Source organism: Rhinatrema bivittatum, chromosome 5 (assembly GCF_901001135.1).
Source record: "Rhinatrema bivittatum chromosome 5, aRhiBiv1.1, whole genome shotgun sequence".
In the NCBI taxonomy this organism is placed as follows: domain Eukaryota; kingdom Metazoa; phylum Chordata; class Amphibia; order Gymnophiona; family Rhinatrematidae; genus Rhinatrema; species Rhinatrema bivittatum.
In genome coordinates this window covers 321,294,296-321,316,877 of record NC_042619.1, presented here as the reverse complement: position 1 = coordinate 321,316,877, position 22,582 = coordinate 321,294,296, and positions in this window count along the sequence as shown.

Sequence of the window (22,582 nt, the reverse complement as noted above, 5' to 3'; positions counted from 1 at the left end):
TCTATGTACAGAGTGAAACTCGGCCAGAGACGGGCGGATTACATTCAGGCACTAGGTATTATCCTATCCTCAGAGGCTTTATAACTAGATTATAAATATGAAGCACAAGTACCTGAAGAGCCACAGTATTATGATTCTTCTTAAATTATGTTTAAAAGTTTTTATTACAAATGTGTGCACAAACTACACAAAACATTGGACGTGATTCTTCTTTAAATTAGATGTTGTACTTTTATTCTCATAGGTCCTTTCCATTTTGTGTCTATGGGAAGAATGCTTAGTACCAAGGTCCCATATTATTTCTGCTTACTTACCTACATACAGATGCAAAAATTATCTGTTTTCTCTACAAAACAATATTAAATCTAAGCAAGCAAACCACCAAAATGGAATGCATTGTGTCTTACTTCTGCATCAGCAGATTTGCTCCTCGGGGTAGGGAGGAAAGGTCTACAGTTCATTAGTGATGTTATAATATTTTGGAAATTTAAAACATGATTTGATAACCAAGCTGGGGTAGGCATGGAAAAGGAGATAATACGTGGGAAGTCTTCATTGTAATGCTTGGTGATTACATTTTTCAAGGTTTGGTGAATCTGAACTGCTGTTGAGAGTTTTGGGGTTTTTTTGCTCATGTACTTTCTGTCTGCCAGTTTCTCCAGGTACTCTCCAAGCTCTGTAACCATTTAAAGTGCTGCACTGGCCCATTTTAACCAGATGATGGCACTATAGCACCAGTCAGCATTTAAGTACACAATGTTCCAGGTGCCTGAGAACAACCATTATTAGAAATTTACTTTTTTACTTTCAAACTCCTGCAGTATGACTACAATCAACTCCATTCATTGAGGTAACATAAATATTTAAAAAATAGCAATATTCAGAGTTTTACATTAAGAAAGTCACACTTTTGATGTTATTTAAAAAAAAAAAGATATTCCTTTTGAGGCCGATATTCAACACCATTTAGCCAGATAAGTTCTAAATTATTCAGCTAAATGGCACAGTTTAAATATTCTCCCATAGTCAGCAACCATCATAGCTGGATAAATACTTATAAATACTTATCCATTTATCCGGCTAAATGGTACAAGGAGAATGGGCATAATGGGGAGGATTTCAGTTAGTTGGATAAGCTTTTGCAAAAGCTAAGTGCAAGGATTCTGCAAAAGCATTATCAAGAGATTTATACTGTCACTACTCATATTTTTTAGTTAGTTGGGACTTTATACTTTGAGTACAGCTTAAAAAATGATCTTCTGTGGCATGCTATATGATTAAATAATATTATGACTGTTTTAATAGTCATCAAAGCACTTTGACTATGATACTTTGCCTTAACCATCAAAACGTTTTGAGGTTGTTTCTGGATGGACTCTTATAAAATAGGATCTTCATGCATTATGGTGTTTTAGATCTCATATAAAGTGAAGTTGGCTCCTTTATTCATTTTTCAAAAAATATATAGATGACAGCAAAATTGGGACATAAACAGGGACTGATGGTAATATACTCAAGAAAAAGAGGCTTGTACAAAAAAGTTCAAAGAAAAAATATGGTGCAAAGCAAAATATTTTGCAGTGTTCATTTAGAGGAAAACTTTAAAACATGTGTGAGCAAACCTATTTATGCAACTATATGGACACGCACGCACATGTATTTTATATTGTGTGCACAAATGCACACACACACTACATAAAATATGCGTAAACATATCCAGCATGTTAGCATATCTAAAGATATAGGGGCAGATTTGAAATGTTAGGCGCTTGGGGTACATTTGTGCACCTTGCACGCGCCGAGCCCAAGGGGAGCCCGATGGCTTTCCCTGTTCCATCCAAGGCCGCTCCAAAATCAGAGCGGCCTTGGAGGGAACTTTTTTTTTCGATTCCCCCCCACCTTTCCCTCCCTTCCCCTATCTAACCCAACCCCAGCCCTAAATAAATCCCCCCCTTACATTTTTTTTCAGGAGTTACGCCTGCCTGAGGCCAGCTGCTGGCGCACCATGCCCCGGCATAGGCTGCTGTGCCGGAGCACTCGGGACCGCCCCCGGACCACCCCCGGACCATTGCCCCGCCCCCAGCCCCACCTCCGGATTGCCCCCAGACCGCTGCCACGCCCCGGCCCCGCACCCGAACCGCCCATTTCGGAAAGTCCCAGAACATACGCGCATCCCAGGGCTTGCGCGCACTGCTGAGCCTATGCAAAATAGGCTCAGCATGCGCAGAGGTAGGTTTTCGGGGGTTACGCGCGTAACCCTTTGAAAATGTACCCCTCAGTGCATATATTTTCAACATAGCCGGATATATTTCAACTTATCTGGCTAAGGGTGGCAAAAGAAAAAAATGTCTCAAAAAACACTACTTATCTGGCTAGGTCATGCTGTTTTAAGACTTATCCAGTTAAGTAAGATAGCTGGATAACTAGCATTTGAAGACTTATTCAGCTACCTTATTTATCCAGCTAAGTCTAAATTTATCCGCATAAGTGGCGCACATCTGACTATGCGTGCGTATTTCTGCTCTTAATTTTAATCATCTACATAAGGAAATTTAACACGCCTATTTTCCTTAGCACTTGCTGGCTTTATGTGTGTAAATTATCACATTTTATAACATGCGTGCATGAAGGAAATTATCAGTTTTACCAATTAGTCCAGCAGTTTGCCCAGTCTAGCTCTAGGTCATCAAAACTCCCCTGGTTTTTCACCCAGAACGCTGCCCAGTTTACCCATTCCCCTCATTCAGTCAGCATTTGGCTATAAAGAATTTTATTCTGACTTATGATAAATAGCAGGTGTAAATATGTGCAGGTCACAACGTGTCGTTTTCGCAAGTTATAAAATAGCACATGTAAATGTTGTTCCCGCCCTGGAACGTCCCTGGCCCACCCCTTTTTTTCTATGAGCAAATCTTTTTGCGCACCATTACGTGCACGTGTATGTTTGAGGTTTGTAAAATAGCACTTGTTCGAATATGCACTATCGGGCGGATTTTAAAAGCCCTGCTCGCGTAAATCTGCCCGGATTTACGTGAGCAGGGCCTTGCGCGCCGGCGCGCCTATTTTGCATAGGCCGCCAGCGCGCGCAGAGCCCCGAGACGCGCGTAGGTCCCGGGGGTTTTTTGAAGGGGGCGTGTCCGGGGCGTGTCGGGGGCGGGATCGGATGACGCGGCGTTTCTGGGGTGGGACGCGGCGTTTCGGGGGCAGAACCGGGGGCGTGGCGCCGGCCCGGGGGCGTGGTCCAGGCCTCCGGACCAGCCCCCAGGTCGGAAGACAGTGCGCCAGCAGTCCGCTTCTCGCAGGCGTAAATCTAGGGACAAAGGTAAGGGGGGGGGGTTTAGATAGGGCCGGGGGGGGGTGGGTTAGGTAGGGGAAGGGAGGGGAAGGGAGGGGAAGGTGAGGGGAGGGCGAAAGAAAGTTCCCTCCGAGGCTGCTCTGATTTCGGAGCGACCTCGGAGGGAACAAAGGCAGGCTGCACGGCTCGGCGTGTGCAGGCTGCCCAAAATCGGCAGCCTTGCGCGCGCCGATCCAGGATTTTAGAGGATACACGCGGCTATGCACGTATCTTATAAAATCCAGCGTACTTTTGTTTGCGCCTGCTGCGCAAACAAAAGTACGTGATCGCGCTTTTTAAAAAAAATCTACCCCTATTTGTGCACACGTGCTCATTTTTATGCTTACAACTCTTAAAATTCACCTTTAAGAAAGTGAATTATAAAATAATCAATGCACACAAAGAATGATAAGTTCTCCAGTTCTAAATAGTAATTCTTTAATAAAGCAGCATCCTTAATTCACAGAATATGGATTTTAGGGATGTAAAATTAGTTTTCTAACACAACGAAAAATGTAATGAAAAAAATTGTTTCATTTCGTTAAAAGAAAAATGAAAAACAAAAACTTGAAATTCGAAGTTTTTTCCATTTCTGTTCATTTCTGAAATGAAAAAAATCTATGCCACTTGTATTTAAATATTGTCCTTCACCTCTACCTCAGCATTCCCCGGCTACTCTGGATATCTTTTACCCTATCCATAGGGTTCCAGTAATCCAAATCATGCAAAAGCAATCCCTGTTTTCAGAGTGACACCAAATGCCCCTGTGACAGATGCCATTTTGTCTTATGTCCGTATAGCATATAAAGGGTGCTCAAACCGGTCAGGGTTTCAGGATATCCCTAATGAATATGCATGAGGTTTATTTGCATACTTTCTGTGTATGCAAAATATTTCTCATGCATATTCATTAGGGATGAGCACCCCTGAGCTATACAACAAAATGGTGCTGGCCTCAGAGCCAGCTGGTGCCATTTTGAAAAACAGACAATACAGGAGTGACTGGGCATTATTTTTGCCCGATTTGATCTACTGCAACCCTGTGGATGGGGTAGGGACCTGTTCCAATCTAAAATCTTTGGAGGGGCAGGCAGTTCCATCCGGAAAAAAATGAAATTTAAAGATGATGCATCTCCACCACCTGTTTCTGACCCTGGAATTTTGGAGGTGAGGGAAGGGGAGGCTGAGTCATGCAAGACAAAATGGCAACATCCAAAAGCAGCAGTGTGAGAGCAGACTCGACTTAGCATTGAAAATGTAGCGCAGGCACAGTTTGCTTCTGATTCCAATGAAGACTCATCTTGTGTGGGATTCTCATCATCAGAAATGGAAGAAGTAATAGCTGAAGAAGGTTTAGGAGGATTAGTTATTCCTGTCTTAGTCTCCACGTCAGTGCTGCAGGGGAGAGATGAAACTGATGATGAGGAGGAGGAAGAGCAGTCAGCGCAGGCACAGTGTGACTGATGCCCCTGGCATTGCTTCTCAGGGTGCACCCACTACTTCAGCTCCAGTGCCAGCATCCACCCCGAAGGCTATAGAGAAGGGATCCTGAAAGAAATCTGCGATCTGGAGCCACTTTAAAGTGACGCAGGACCCTCGTTTTGCTCAGTGTAATTACTGTGCCAAGGCTATTAGCAGAAGCAAGCAAATGGGACATCTAACTAATTTTGGCATGATGCATCATATGCAGATGCAACACCCACAGTACTGACATCTGGGGATGGTGGCAGTACCAGTCAGGGGACCCCTTTTTCCAGGCAGCGTAAAGTGGTTGAAAAGGAGCAGAGTCAACCCACGCCCTCAGCCCCTTCTAGAAGTCAGGTGGCAGGCCAGCAGCCCCCTACCATGTGGCAGAAGTGACAACCTGCCATGGAGGAAATGAGGTGGTGTTCAGTAACGCTATCCCAGGGTAGGAGGCAGGCAGCCTCAAAAGTTGTATCCAGGAGCATTGGGGTAATGATTGCCCTTGAAGACCAGCCCTTGCAGATAGTGGAGAATGTGGGTTTCAAGCATTTGCTGAAGGTCTTAGTTCCAGATTACAAAGTCCCCTCCAGAACCACATTTAGCAGAAAGGTCATCCCCAGCCTGTACAACCAGTTTCGCAGTCGCATTCAAGCGCTGCTAGCTAAGGCAGAGGGGAGTGTGAATTTTACCTGCGATATTTGGACTGCCATGAATACTGCACACTCTTACCTTTCCCTGACAGCACACTGGTGGGACCTGGCTGAGGCAGGAGCAGGCAGCAGCTCTATTAATGAACAAGTATCAGGGTGGAGGTGGGCTTTACTGCACACCCACCTGACGGACAAGGCCCATACCTCAGCCAATATTCTAGCATGCATCAGACAGATGCTGGCGGGCTGGCAGCTATACCAATGAGTCAGAAATCTTCAGGCCCCTAGAGTAGTCAGGTGCTCTACCTGGGTGTAGTCAACCCGGGTGTAGTCAACCTTTCTCTTAGCACCCTCTGACCCATGTTGCACCGCTGTTCACATGGAAACCTCCTCCACGTTGACTCGCCATGCTTTGAATGCTTGTGCTCCACTCTAGGGGCCAACAACCCATTCTAGGGAGCCCTTTCCTGCGCAAAGGAAAGGGAACTCTCCCCTGGTATAGCCAGCCCATCTCTTAACACCCGCTGACCCATGTTGAACCGCTTCACATGGAAACTTCCTCCGCTTCGGCCTTGAAAATTCTTGTTTGTATATCTATTATGTCCACCAGATTTTACAAGACCAGCGAGAGCTCACTAGACACCAACGGAAACACCCCACTCTAGGGGAGAACCCTTTCTAGGGAGCCCTTTCCTGCACAAAGGAAAGGGAACTCTCCCTGGGGCCAGCCAGTCTTGCCCCTATCAAAACCACAGAGACCTGACTTCCTCCGCTCTGTCAGCCTGTCTTGCCCCTATCAACTTTCTGCCACTCTGCCTTGCTGCCATACACCAGATGACTGAAACTACTCCTTGTGGTGTTCTTGCCACTATCATGGTTCCTCAGTATGTTGGTGCTAGTCTATCTTTGTCCCTTTATCGGCACCTTGTGGTTTTTTCTGACACTCTTTCTGCTTGCTATGTTCCCCCTTCATTGTGCTGTAGGATGTTGATGCCACTTGTCTTGCCACTTTGCCTGTCATGCTACCTTCGAGGGTTCATGCAACTGTTATTGGTGCTTTCTTTTGAAGCTGTGGTGTGTTTTTGACACTCTCGCTGCTGCTTTGCACCTCCTATAAAGCACCCTTGCCACTCCTGGTACCCCTTTGCCCCTTTACAGTGCATTAGGCTATTCATGCCACTTGGTGCCACTTTGCCACAGTCTAAGTACCTTGGAGCTCTTTTCTCATTCTGATGATTGCTCCCCAGAAGTTTCATCAGAATTGATAAGAAAACCCCAATTCTGCAGCCAAAAATAGGCTGTAAATACTTCCCCCTTGACTTTAATGGGAAAATGGACAACGAATAAAACTAATCAACAAATTGGTTCCCCCCCCCCCCCCCCCTATGAAACTAATGCAATGAATTTGGGTCCCGGTGAAACGAAAACCGAATCAAAACGAATGATTTCCTTCTACACATCCCCACTGTGTATAAATAGTCAATGAGTTTCTTAGCTCTTGAGAAACCCTTGTGCATTTCATCCAAGGCTGCACTGGCTTTGGTGGTTACTGATGTATGGGGAAAGGAAAAGAACTGTCAAAAGAGCTGTAAGCAAAAGTAGCCGAGTAAGAGGAAACTGGACATGACTTATAACACTCACCAAACTAAATTTTTTTATGAAACTTAGTTACAGTAAATTAACGGCTCCTGTTTAAGAGTTTAGAATTCCAGATACTATATTCAACACAGTTTTTGTGCCCTATTGTAAACCGTTGTGATGGCATCCGCTTAACGACGGTATAGAAAAGACTTTAAATAAATAAATAAAATAAACTTTATAAATCAGGAAAAAGATGTAAAAAGATATCCAAAAATTTGAAAATGCCAATCAGTACTGTTCAAACTCTGATCAAGAAGTGGAAAATTATGGGTTTGGTTAATACCAAGCCAGATGAAGCCAGATTTCAGACACAACTGCCAGAAAAATTTGTTGGGATGCAAATAAAAACCCACAAGCAGCTTCTACTGAAATATAGGCTTCTCTGAAACAAAGTGGTGTATGTTTTTCAGCATGCAGAACAAGGAGATACTTGAACAAAAATGGGCTGCAGGTAGAGTTGCCAGGAAAAAAAATGCCAGTGCCACAAAAAATGCACCAATACTACCAAACAGCACCTAGAGAAGCCTCAAAACTTCTGCAACAAAATAATGAGCTTTATGGTCACCGCTATAAACGCTATGAAGAGAAGCACACCATCCCTACCGTGAAGCATGGAGGTGGATCTCTGATGTTTTGGGGTGTGAGCTACAGCAGCACAGGGAATTTAGTCAAAATTAATAACAGGGTTGATGCAGCATCTTATCAGAAAATATTGGAGAAGAATTTGCATTCATCAGCCAAGAACCTGCACATGGAGCGCACTTGCTTTCCAACATGACAATGATCTGAAACATAAGGCCAAGTCGACCCTTCAGTGGCTGCAGCAGAGAAGGTGAAAGTTCTGGAGTGGCCATCACAGGCTCCTGACCTCAACATCAATGAGCCACTTTGGTAAGAAAAACATGCAGTTCATTATAGACAACCATAGAATTTACAGAATCTGGAGGCTTTTTGCCAAAAGGAATGGGCAGTTTTACCACATGAGAAAATAAAGGACCTCATTCACAACTATCACAAAAGACTGCAAAAGGGGGCCATAAACAATATTAAGAAATAAGGGTATGCAAACTTTTGAACAGGATAATTTTATTTCCCTTATTACTATGATTTGTTTAATGATTGTGCTGTACTGTGATGCATAATAGTTTAATCTGAAACATTAAAAATAACAGACGTGTTTTGTCTGATCACTCATGCTTTCTTAAAATGCTACACATCTTACAAATTCTGACAGAGGTATGTAAACGTATGAGCACAACTGCATATAACTGCATAAATATAAAAAACTACATAATAATATGAAACAGTTTATATAGAAATTTGTACATGCTGGAAATATAACAAAAATAAAACTTTAATTTACATAAAATAATTAAACATTATTTATATTCTGCAAAAAGACGTGCAATGTAATCTCAAAAGTTATTTGTCTTTGCCATATAACACTAACTTTTAAACACCCATTTGGGCGCATATGTACGTACATATGCCAGCTCACATGAATGGACATGGCCATTTTAGAACATACGCACGTATATGCGTGCGATGTATAAAATCAACTGTATGGCATACATGCGTTTTTAATTTTAATATTTACATGTCGTCCATAGCAGAAATAAAGTTACATGGTAGGAAACCCCAGTGCACACTTGTGTGCGTAAATAAATGCTCATTTCAAGGCAACTTTCCAGCATGCCCTTGACTTGCCTAGGCCATGCCCACGCCTCGCCCCATTTAAAACGTTTTGATTTGTATGCATACTGGGAGATACATGCATACTTGCGTGCTTTTCTAAATCCGTGCAGCGCACGCCAGCCCGAGACACACGCATATCTCCCGACTTTGACATGCATAAGGCTTTTCAAATTCGTCTTTAATTGTATATACATTCCTCCAAATTCCATAAAATCACGGTCTACATGCCTTTAGAGTTTATTTCTTTAAAGTTACTCTTCCTAAACTCTTCATGCTATCAGATTTGCCACAAGCAGATATTTAGTTCAAACTATTGGTTTTCTTGGCCTTTTCCTAAAACCTATGGATACATTGCAATTGATCTAGGGAAAAGGAGTTAATTATTCAACATGATTTATTAGGTTTCTGGATGCTTTATCTCAGTACAATATCTTTAGTATAAAATTTTACCTAGCTAGTATGTGACTTCTCAGAAACATAAATATTTTAATTTAATCATTTCAACTCAGTTTTGGCAGTCAGTTTTGACTATTATCTATGACTTTTATCTGTTCAATGTCAATATTGTTCTGCATGAAATGATGGTTCCTTTTGCACATGTTGCAGTCACCTGAACTGTTGATTCCTGTATCTCATTGGCCTAGGATAATCCTGTTCAAGGCCCACAGATTGGTTCTGCATGAATGACACATGAAGGGTTCTCCAGTATTTATGGACTGGATATATACTTTCTTACAGCAAATTTTGAAAGACTTAATACAGACAATAAGATGTCATTGTAAGTTTGTTTATTTCTGGTTGATACATCTTGATCAGCTCATTCTCCTGGGAAGTGATTCATTGTTCATTTGATTTTCCACATTAACTTCATTTAATCTTCCCCTGATTATTGTTTCTTCTTAATCCCTAGATGATCTGTCGTATTGGAAATTAGATGTTCATAAAGAAATGTTTTCCAATCAACACAAAGTTAATAAAAAAGGAATCAGATGTTATGTTTATGTGGCCTGAACCTGACTCCTTATATTTGTTTTTTTCTTTCTTGCTGTGTAGCTATTTTCCAATTGATGAATTTAACATTCATATCAATTAGAAAACAGAACATTAATGTCAACCAATGTCCAAATTCAATGGGCATTTACTGAGAGCAGAAGCTCTGTTATACAGTGGGTTGTAAAAAAACTAATTACAATATGCAAACTATTTATTTTACAATTTTTTAAAATTCCATTTTCTAACAATAATAGCACTCTTGGCGGTAGGCATTATCATTGCATAATTGCCCTTACCATATCCTTCCACTCAGGATGTCTAACTACTGACATTATCAATTATTTCATGATAATCTCTGCTGTTGTGTTTTTTTGTTCCCTATCTTTTTATACATATATTCCTTTGTATCAGTTCTACAGCTGATACAAACTCTAGCCCTCTATTTCTTCTATTATCTTTGAATTGCTTTAATCAACTCTAAATGAATAAAAAACCAATGTCAAAATGGTTAATTGGCAAGTCACACAAAAAGTACACCTTTGTTTAGACAATTAGAGCTCTTTGTAGACTGGAACAGGGCCATGACGATATGTGGAGCTTAAGAGACTCAACATGAAAATGACAATAGAACCTTTGGAGGTCATAACACAGGGAAGCGAGACATGGACCTTCCCCCTCCAATAAAACAGTAAACATTATTTGGAGTATGTAAACAGGCCACAGTTTATTGTATTAACCCGAGCCCTATAACATATCACAACTGTTAACTTTAACAATTCAACAAAATAAGCCCCCCCCCCCATAGTTCCTCCCCCCCATCGCCCCTTCCCTGTACCTCTACCACCTCGATCCAGAGGTAAAGCAATCCTTCCCCCTCCCTATTTGCTCACCTGCCTAACCCAGGCGAGGGCAAGATTTGGCCTAGAGCATTAGTCCCCCCCCAGCTCTTTGACCCTCTCGTGCAGCAGCCCCCCAACTACACAAGACCCCCCCCCCCCACTCCAAGTAACTTTACATCTTCCCCCATCACAGCTTGGGCTCAGGTTTCCACTACAAACAAGAATGTTTATCCCATCCTTGTTCTCCCACTGCAGTCTTTTACAAACGAACAATTTCCCTCTCAAGGCCTTCCTGCAGTGCATTATTGAAGAGGTCCATGCCGACCTCCGATAAATGAACCCCGTCACCGCTAAACAACCCAGCCTCCACCCCCCAGGACCATTCATGCTTTACACTAAAACCCCCTTCCCACCGCATCCACTTCCCCATCTGCTTGTTTAAATTTTTTGACCCCTCTTTTCCACAAGGCAAGGTCTTTGCATTGCAACTGGACTATGATATCTCACCAGCCTATATGCTCGGCCACTTAATCATTAATTGTGCCAAGTCTTTTTTCATGCAAGTCAGTAAATCCCTCCATGACTTGTGCCCGAATATCGTTACCGCCTAGATGAATTAATAAAATCCTTGGCACCCTCCACAACGCTATCCACTCCTGCAGGAAGGGTAACAATTTGTCCCACCCCATGCCCCTTCTGCTAAACCAGGTGAGCATCCAGTGCCATTTCTCCAAGTCCAAATGTTCTCAGTATGGCCTCCACATCGCCCGGCGTTGCGCTCGATGTATGAACAAGTGGCCCACAATCCAGGAGCGGGAATGACCCCATCGCTCTGCAAAATAAGAAACTGTCGTTAATGCCCCGATCCCCTGCCCTCCTCCTCTAGTGCCGTCCCTTCCTACATCATCTATGCTATACTTACTTCCGCACATAAGACCGGAATGCCGGAGACTTCCATCTCCCAATCCCTTGTATCCCCTCCGCCACTATGCCCCATTCAGCAGCCAAAGTGGCTGCTCCTATCCTAAAGGAATGCAAACTGTAATCCTTTTCCTCCCACCCGATCCTTTGAACCACCATGCATAAAACACGGCTAAATTGAAATCTGGTTAACTGAGTCCCATCTTCGTGCACTAAGAAAGATCCAGGTACCGCCGGTCTCCTGAGCCAATACTCGTGCAATGTCCTTACCGGGCATACCCACAGACTCGTGGCCGGGAGGAGCGTAATGTACTGTCCCCTCCCTTTCTGATCCATCTTAGACTTATGCAAAAATATAGTGACCGTTCCCATATTCACCCGAATGTGCTTCACCTGCAACCCCCGCTCCCCCTCCAAAGTCCTAAATTTGGCCACTGACCCTCATAGCCCCAAAAAACGCTAAAAAAAATGCCACCCGAAATAACACAACCTCATAACTGGACCAACATACTTTCTCCAATTGAGCAGTCATAGCAAGCAAATGCTCATATCAGATTGGCCTTCGAGTAACCCCCAAATTTCTCGTTCGCCTCTGCCACCCTTCCCCCCCACCAAATCCCTCTTCACCAAAAAGCTAGTTAAAGGGTTCCCCCATCCCCGTAACTTCTGAAAAAAGGAAAACCTCGCCACCTGAGCCCTAACCCCCGTCACAGAACACCCCTTATGTTTTGCCCACAAAATAAACTGTACTACCAGCTGATCTGCCTCATACCCTCCCCGCCATCCCGCCTCAAGCAGGAACCTGACTACAGCTTTATGTCCCGTAGTGTTAGCTGCCTACGTGGCCAGCGCCACCGACTGCCGGATCAATCGCCATTCTTCCTCCTCCCTAGGTTCCATAAGTACTCCAGGAAAACTTCTGCTGCAGGCTTCATATGTGGTGCCACCTCGCGGAAAACCTTCCATTGAAAATGAGAGAGAGTGTCAGCTATCACGTTTTGTACATGCTTTGCCCGTATGCTCACATTCCTTCCTAAGCACAAAACTACCAATTCCCGTAACAACCCCGAGACCTTTGGACAGTGGGCAGACAACCGATTAATTTCCTGCACTACACCCAAATTGTTGCACCAAAAATCTACTCTCTTATTCTGCAGCTGCCTCCCCAAAATTGTCATGGCCACCACCATGGGGAATAACTCCAAGAAGGTAATATTTCGCATTAAACCACTCTCTACCCAGTCCACCAGCCAAGGCTCTGCACACCATTGCCCGCTGAAATATACACCGAAACCAAAGGAACCCTCTGCATCCAAGAAGAGCTCGAGATCATGGTTCGAAGTCTCCTCTTCCGGTATCATCACTATCCCGTTAAAAGATTCCAAGAATACCTTCCACACCCTTAATCCTTCGGGTTCCCTGAATACGATGATGGCCTGCCCAAACCCCCCCATTGGGATCATCCTGCAAGCGAAATTTAGAGATCCAATGAGCGACTACATCTTGCGCAGGGTCACTTTGCTCGCCTGTCCTACCTCCTGTACTAACGCCCTCAATTTGCTAACTTTATTCTGTGGTAACCGCAATACCATATCCACCGAATCCAGTTCTATGCCTAAAAATGTTAGCTGGGTGGAAGGGCCTTCCGTCTTACCCACCACAATAAGTACCCCCAACTGTCTGGGTACCTCCAAAAACCATCCAACCGCACCTGACACCGGTTGGTGTCTTGTGCGCCCACAAATAAAAAATCATCTAAGTTATGCAGCATCAGACTGCAACCAGTGTACCGCTTGGTCACCCATTGCAAGAAAGAACTAAACGCTAGGGGTGTGCATTTGTTTTTGACGGATTGGCAATCGACAACATATATGTCCCTATTCGTTGTATTTGTAGGGTCACGAAACATATGGCAAACCCCCACAAATACAACATATCTAACGAATAAACCCCCACCCTCCTGACCCCCCCCCCAAGACTTGCCAAAAGTCCCTGGTGGTCCAGCAGGGGTCTTGGAGTGATCTCCTGCACTTGGGCTGTCAGCTGCCGGTATTCAAAATGGCACCGATAGCCTTTGCCCTTACTATGTCACAGGGGCTACCGGTGCCATTGGTCAGCCCCTGTCACATGGTAGGAGCAATGGACGGCTGGCACAATCTTGTGCTCCTACCATGTGACAGGGGCCGACCAATGGCACCAGTAGCCCCTGTGACATAGTAAGGGCAAAGGCTATCGGTGCCATTTTGTATACTGGCAGCCAATGGCTCGAGTGCAGGATATTGCTCCACAACCCCCACTGGACAACCAGAGACTTTTGGCAAGTCTTGGGGGGGGGGGGGTCAGGAGTCCCCCCTTGACTCCCCTTCCGGGTGGGGGTTCACCATATGTTTTGTGACCCCCACGAATACAACGAATAGGGTCATATACGTTGCGGATTACCAATACGTCGAAAACGAATGCACACCTCTAGGGACTTTTGGCAAGTCTTGGGGGCGGGGGGGGAGGGGGGTCAGGAGTTTATTTTCTTTTTCATTTTTAAACAGAATTCTGATTTTTGTTTTACACTGGATCGATCCAAATATTTTCCAAACATTTTTCAAACATTTTCCACACTTTTTGCCAAACATTTCCAAACACTTTTTGGTTTAATTTTTTAGCTCAAAAATATGTGTTCATTGTTTGTCTTCTGTCTTTTGTCTTTTGTGTTATGTGTATGTCCTGACACCTGAAGAATGCTGTGAGTGAAATATATGTTTTTATGTAAATGTCTGGACACTTAAGTTGTTTGTAGTTCTTACTATCTAATAGGGATGTGAATCGTTTTTTGATGATTTAAAAAAATTGTCAGATATTTTTTAAATCGTCAAAAATCATTAAGAGTTGCGATACAATAGAAATTCCCACGATTTATCGTGAAAAATCGTAAATCGAGGGGGGGGGAGGGCGGGAAAACAGACACACCAAAACAACCCCTAAACCCACCCCGACCCTATAAAACTAATCCCTTACCTTCCCCCACCCTCCCGAACCCCCCCCCAAAACTTTTTACGAGTACCTGGTGGTCCAGTGGGGGCGTAGGGACTGATCTCCCGCTCTTGGGCCATCGGCGCCATTTTGGCTGCCAATCGAAAATGGCGCCGATGGCCCGATAAAAAAAAACAACCCACCCGACCCTTTAAAAATGACCCCTTAGCTTCCCCCACCCTCCCGAGCCCCCCAAAACATTTTAAAATTACCTGGTGGTCTAGTGGTGGTCCAGGGAGCAATCTCCCATTCTCAGGCCGTTGGCTGCCACTCATAAAGATGGCACTGATGGCCCTTTGCCCTTACCATGTGACAGGGTATCCGTGCCATTGGCTGGCCCCTGTCACATGGTAGGAGCACTGGCTGGCTGGCGCCATCTTTAAAGATGGCCGGCGCCATCGTAAAGATGGGTGCCGCCATCTTTAAAGATGGCCACCGCCGAAGAAGAATATTTGGTAGAACTGAGGGAGACGAAGAAATTAATCAAGATGGCAAAAAGTCAAGCGGAAGAGAGGATTGCCAAGGAGATAAAGAATGGTGACAAAACATTTTTCAGATACATCAGTGAAAAGAGAAAAGTTCAAAGTGGTATAGTGAAATTGAAAGGTGGAAAGGATCAATTTGTGGAGAAAGACGAGGAAATGGCAGAAATATTAAACGATTACTTCAGTTCTGTGTTCACTAAAGAAGACCCTGGAGAAGGACCATCTCTACTTAACAAGAAACTGGAGGGGAGTGGAGTAGATGAAACTCCATTTACAGTAGAAAAGGTATGGGAAGAGCTGAAGAATCTGAAAGTGGACAAAGCCAATGGGCCTGATGAGGTTCATCCCAGGATACTTGGGATGTGAATCGTTTTTTGACGATTTAAAAAAATTGTCAGATATTTATTAAATTGTCAAAAATCATTAGAGTCGCGATACAATAGAAATTCCCCCGATTTATCGTGAAAAATCGTAAATCGGGGGAGGGGGGAGGGCGGGAAAACCGGCACAACAAAACAACCCCTAAACCCACCCGACCCTTTAAAATGAATCCCCAACCCTCCTGAACCCCCCCCCCAAAATGTTTTAAATTACCTGGTGGTCCAGTGGGGGGGTCCCGGCGTGATCTCCCACTCTCGGGCCATCGGCGCCATTTTGGCTGCCACTAAAAAAATGGCGCCGATGGCCCGATAAAAAAAAACCCCACCCGACCCTTTAAATTGACCCCCTTACCCTCCCCCACCCTCCCGACCCCCCCCCCCAAAAACCTTTTAAAATTACCTGGTGGTCCAGTGGGGGTGCAGGGAGCAATCTCCCACTCTCGGGCCATCGGCTGCCACTAATAAAAATGGCGCTGATGGCCCTTTGCCCTTACATTTGACAGGGTATCCGTGCCATTGGCCGGCCCCTGTCACATGGTAGGAACACTGGATGGCCGGCGCCATCTTTTGGGGGTTCGGGAGGGTGGGGGAGGGTTTTTTTTGTTATCGGATCGGGCACAGCCGATAACAAAAAAAAAATTGAGCTGGACGATAAAAATTTTAAGATTTTGAATCGGAACTGGAACCAATCAGATTCCAGTTCCGATTCACATCTCTACAGGATACTGAGGGAACTCAGAGATGTGCTGGTGGGTCCGCTGTGTGACCTGTTCAATACATCCCTAGAAATGGGAGTGGTGTCGAGTGATAGGAGAAGAGCGGTGGTGGTCCCGCTTCACAAGAGTGGGAACAGAGAAGAGGCTGGTAACTACAGACCAGTTAGCCTCACTTCGGTGGTGGGAAAAGTAATGGAGTCACTGTTGAAAGAGAGAATAGTGAACTATCTACAGTCGGGAGAATTAATGGACCAGAGGCAGCATGGATTCACCAGGGGAAGATCCTGTCAGACAAATCTGATTGACTTTTTTGACTGGGTAACCAAGGAATTGGATCAAGGAAGAGTGCTCGATGTCATCTACTTGGATTTCAGCAAAGCTTTTGATACATTTCCGCACAGGAGACTGGTGAATAAAATGAGTAGCTTAGGAGTGAGTGCCGAGGTGGTGGCCTGGATTGCAAACTGGTTGACGGACAGAAGACAATGTGTAAATGGAACTCTCTCTGAAGAGAGAGCGGTTTTAAGCGGTGTACCGCCAGGATCGGTGTTGGGACTGATCGTGTTCAATATCTTTGTGAGCGACATTGCAGATGGGATAGAAGGTAAAATTTGTCTTTTTGTGGACGACACTAAGATCTGCAATAGAGTGGACACGCCGGAAGGAGTGGAGAGAATGAGACGGGATTTAAGGAAGCTGGAAGAGTGGTCGAAGATATGGCAGCTGAGATTCAATGCCAAGAAGTGCAAAGTCATGCATATGGGAAGAGGAAATCCGAATGAACTGTATTCGATGGGGAAGGGGGGAAAGGCTGATGTGCACGGAGCAGAAGAGAGACTTTGGGGTGATGGTGTCTAATGATCTGAAGTCAGCGAAACAATGTGACAAGGCGATAGCAAAAGCCAGAAGAATGCTGGGCAGCATTGAGAGAGGAATATCAAGAAAGAAAAGGGAAGTGATTATCCTCTTGTACAGATCCTTGGTGAGGCCTCACCTGGAGTACTGTGTTCAGTTCTGGAGACCATATCTCCAAAGAGACAGAGACGAGATGGAAGCGGTCCAGAGAAGGGCGATCAGAAAGGTGGAGGGTCTTCATCGAATGACTTATGAGGAGAGATTGAAGTATCTAAATATGTTCACCCTGGAAGAAAGGAGGAGCAGGGGGTGATATGATTCAAACTTTCAGATTTGAAAGGTTTTAACGATCCAAAGACTATGACAAACCTTTTCCGTCGGAAAAAAATCAGCAGAACCAGGGGTCACAAGTTGAAGCTCCAAGGAGGAAGACTCAGAACCAATGTCAGGAAGTATTTCTTCACGGAGAGGGTGGTGGATGCCTAGAATGCCCTTCCGGAGGAAGTGGTGAAGACCAGAACTGTGAAGAACTGTGAAGGGGCGTCGGATAAACACTGTGGATCCATCAAGTCTAGAGGATGTGAATGAAGAGTGGGTGGCTCACGGGAATGACGGCTACTGCCTGGAGATTATACTCTTATTCAATAAACATACACACAGTTAATGCGACTCCAACATTGCTCTAGGCTTCAACAGCAAGAGGAAGTGTGGAAAAAAAGGATTTGCATTCACAAAAAGCGGGGAGTAGCTTGCTTGTTACGGTGGTTACTACCCCAAACTAAATAAGCCAGATACTTTACTTTCAATGCATATCCAGCATAGCTCTCTGCTTCAACGGCAGGGGAGAAGTCTGATACTTCAAGCAAATCCAACATAGCTCTCTGCTTCTATGGCAGGGAAGAAAGTCTGATACTTCACTTTCAAAGCATATCCAACACAGCTCTCTGCTTCTATTGCAGGGGAGGAAGTCTTATATTTCACGCACGCATATCCAACATAGCTCTCTGCTTCTATGGCAGGGGAGAAAGTCTGATACTTCACTTTCAACACACATCCAGCATAGCTCTCTGCTTCAACGGCAAGGGGAACGTAGAAAGGTGGATCTATATACAGACAATAACCAACAAGGACTGAGTTACATAGTCTGGGTAAACAAAGGCATGGATGTAGCTTGCTTATTGCGGTGGTTACTACCCTAACTGTGGTAGATATTCATTTGGATGCAGTTCCAACACTGCTCTGTACAGTAATGGTGTGGGTGGAAGGGAAATAGAACCAAAAGGTTACTAAGAGCCAAGAGTAACAGAAGTATGAGAGAAATTAAAAAAAAAAAAAGTGCATAGCTTGCTGGGCAGACTGGATGGGCCGTTTGGACTTCTTCTACCATCATTTCTATGTTTCTATGTTTCATTATTCCCCATTATTTAGATGACAATTCCAATTCTCTAAGAGTTCTAAATGCCAAGATAGAGCCGCTCTATCTTTTATGGTGGCAATATCCGCCACTGACTTTGCAATGGTAGTCTGAACTTGAATCAGTGCATTTTCTTGAGCTTGTATTTTTTAGTTCATTTGTAGAGAAAATGTGTCCAATTTAGCATTGCACTCCTGTACAGCCATTGTTAAACCTGCTGTTAGTTCCCACAGGGATTCAAAGGTAATGACTGCCGGTCTTACCAGTGCTTCAGGTCGAGCACCCGATGTTGAGGGGGGTCATTTCAGAGGTTGCTGGACTCGTTGAATCAGTGTGGGTTGAAACTTCTTCCCCCGCTGAATCTCCTCTGCTTCCTGGTAACTCTAGACACGTTAACGATCCTCCCTGCAGTCCCATGTCTCTGACCTCATCGATCTGCATCGTCTGCTGGGCGTTCAGAGTCTAGCGGCTGGCGGTCGAACGTCTGGGGGGCTGAGAGAAACCTTGGTCCCTGGCGAAATTGCCTCTCCTCCAGGTATTTCTGCAACAGGATTCACATCCCCGATATTAACAGCTCCCTGGGCTAGGAAGGTTGTAATAAGAGCCTGCTCTGAAAGCTGGGTAGGTATAGAGGGAAATACCCTCACCTTCCCCTTTCGTTTCGGCAGCATAATAGTGTATTAGGAAAAATTCTAGGTGAGGTAAGGAGCAGCTCTAGTCCATAAACCCAGTCAGGATACCATCTTGCCCCGACTAAACTTTACTCTTTTAATATTACTGCTACCTTAGATAAACTTGAGGCACTGTTTCATAAATGGATGCATTGTCCTTTGGCTTTAATGGCGAGATGTGCAGTTGTTAAAATGGTGGTCCTCCCAAAAAAATACTTCATTGCCTACAAAGGTTGCCAGTATGGGTAAAAGAGGCAGATATCTGAAGAATTAAATCAGTTATTTCCAGTTTAATATGGGGAAACAAACGGGCTAGAATAAGACTAGATATCTTCAGGGCAACCAAGGGGTGCAAGGAGGTCTGGTGTTACCAGACCTGTGCATTTATAATGTAGCTTGTTTAATGCATTGTATCCAAGAATGGGCTTGGGCCGTAATAAATATGATACCGATGTATTTACGGAAGAACGGATTAGACCGCATACATTGATTAATTGGCTTCTCTAATCTAGAAATGCCATGAGTGCATTGTATGTTACACATTTCTGGACTGTGGCCCTGAGGAAGACATGGAAGTGGTGGACAACTACACTTGCGCAGAAGTCTCAGCATCTCTCCCTTTTTGTGCTTAGTGGGGAATAAGGATTTTCCGAGTGATCTCTGTTTTGATGCTTCATAGTGGGAGCAAAAATGGACTGTTTTGTTGGGGGCATTTGATTGATTCACACTGCATTTATTCTTTTCAACAACTCCAGGAGAGTTGGTCTTTATCTACAAAACAATTCTATGGTTATCTGCAGGCGCATCATTACTGTTTGAGGGTAAATAATGGGGATCTCACTCAATCTGCTTTCTCTGACAAGGAAGAAACATTTATAGATTCCATACGTAAATTTAATAGGATTGGTATATGGGTTCCCTTTCTTAAGAAACAGCTTCCATTAGATCAGGGGTCAGGAACCTATGGCTTGGGAGCCAGATATGGCTCTTTTGATGGCTGCATCTGGCTCGCAGACAAATCTTTAATAAAAAAATAAAAATCTAACAAAATCCCCCACCCTCCAGACGCCCCTCAAGACCTCCAAAATTAATTTACTACAATCCCCACCCTCCTGACCCCCCCAAGACCTGCCAAAAGTCCCTGGTGGTCCAGCAGGGGTCCAGGAGCGGCCCGGGAGCGATCTCCTGGACTTGGGCTGTCGGCTGCCAGTAGTCAAAATGGCGCCGACGGCCCTTTGCCCTCACTATGTCACTGGGGTCGACCAAAGGCGGCGGTAGCCCCTGTGACATAGTAAGGGCAAAGGGCCGTCGGCTGCCAGTAATCAAAATGGCATTGACGGCCCTTTGCCCTTACTATGTCACAGGGGCTACCACCGCCATTGGTCGACCCCAGTGACATAGTGAGGGCAAAGGGCTTTCGGCGCCATTTTGACTACTGGCAGCCGACAGCCCAAGTCCAGGAGATCGCTCCCGGACCCCCGCTGGACCACCAGGGACTTTTGGCAGGTCTTGGGGGGGTCAGGAGGGTGGGGGTTGTAGTAAATTAATTTTGGAGGTCTTGGGGGGCGTCAGGAGGGTGGGGGGTTTTATTAGATTTTTACTTTTTTATTAAAGATTTGTCTGCGAGCCCTGGACCCCCGCTGGATCACCAGGGACTTTTGGTAGGTCTTGGGGGGGGGGGGGTTAGGAGGATGGGGGGTTGTAGTAAATTAATTTGGCAGATCTTGGGGGCGTCAGGAGAGTAGGGGGTTGTAGTAAATTAATTTGGTAGGTCTTGGGGGAGTCAGGAGGGTGGGGGGTTGTAGTTAGTACGGCTCTCACGGAATTACATTTTAAAATATGTGGCGTTCATGGCTCTCTCAGCCAAAAAGGTTCCCGACCCCTGCATTAGATCATTTAATAGAATTGGATGAGTCAGATATGACAAGAGAGGGTTATACAGACACTTGAAATCTGTCACCCTTAAAGAAATTCATTTCAAAGCACTACATTATATTTACGTTACATGGGCCAAGGGGGCACAGATGGGACTCTGGACTTCTGACTTATGCTTGACATATAAAAATCAAAGAAGTAATCTGCAATGTGTTTACAGAGTGTAATAGGATTCAATCCTTTTTTAGACAAGTTGTTAGATATCCATATAAATATTTCTGGTAAAATCATTATATCTGTATTTATTTGATGCAGATTTTACACTGCATAGTGGTGGGCAAAGATTCTTGACTGTAGCTTTTACTATAGCAAAGAAAGTAATTCTGTCTATGAGGAACATTGAGGAAATACCGTCATTTGGTAATTGGAAGAGTACAATGGCCATTCACGCCTCCTTGAAAATGCTGAGTAAAAACAATGAGAAATTTTCTGGGTCTTTTATGCGTCTTCATAAAGGATACTTTTTATTCTGGGAAAGGTTGCAATGCCTTGTATAACAGGTTAATAAGCATTCTTAATAATGTTCAACTTCTTGCATTGTGGCAAATAGAAGTGAGTGGTGTGCCCGGGTGGTGTGATTGCGAGTGAGATGGTGAGTTGTGGTTGAGGGTGATCAGGAGGGGGAATATTAAAAGAAAAGGTCTTATGATAAGATGCTACATATGTGATGAGTCAAGTGTCATGGAATCTTGTTTCATATTTGTACATGCAATATAACTTCCTGTTTGGATTTTGCCATTTCCTGTAATAAAGAGAATATTTAAAAAAAAAATTCCAAAACTGTATGCATAAGTCCAAACCCCACCTCAACCTCTCGCCCCCAGGAACACCTCTGCTCAGTCTGGGCAAACTTACATACAATCAAATGAGAGATAGGAATCTGTATACAACAAATGGTATGCAAAAGAATACTATCTATGAATTTTAATATCAATTACACATACACACAGAAATACTAAATATAAACATTTAAAATTGATTCTAAATGCAGGCATCAATAAATATATCATAACAACTCATACAATGTGAATATGCCTTTCAGAGCACACAGACAGTTTTTTAATTAATGTACCCCACAAGGCACATTAATTAAAAAAAAATGTTCAATTAAGGTTTTAGGTCTGGTCCAATTAGTTAAAGGTCCAATTCATAATGCTAGAAATACTGTCAATATAATGTTCCTTCCAGAGACTTATTTGGCTGATTTAAAAATACATGAACTGACCATAACCCCTGTTGTATACTCAGACCATTACTTGACTAATTTTAAATTCAGTGCACCAAGCCAAGTAAAAACAAAAAAGATCTCATTTAAAAAATATTTGTATAAAGCAAAACCTACACATGTGAAATATTTTAAATACTTTCTCTTGTCCTTTGTCTGAAATATATGGCAAACTTTGCAATTCTCTGGCCACATTGAGCTCTGTGGATACTTTTTACCCACTGTTATGATTCATGGGTTTCATAGACCCTTGGCTCAAGGTGGAGGTTGATGCGACCTGAGGGTAGGGTCCCACAGGTCCTCACCGTCGGGAGGCGAGGTCAGCTGCAGCAGGGACACG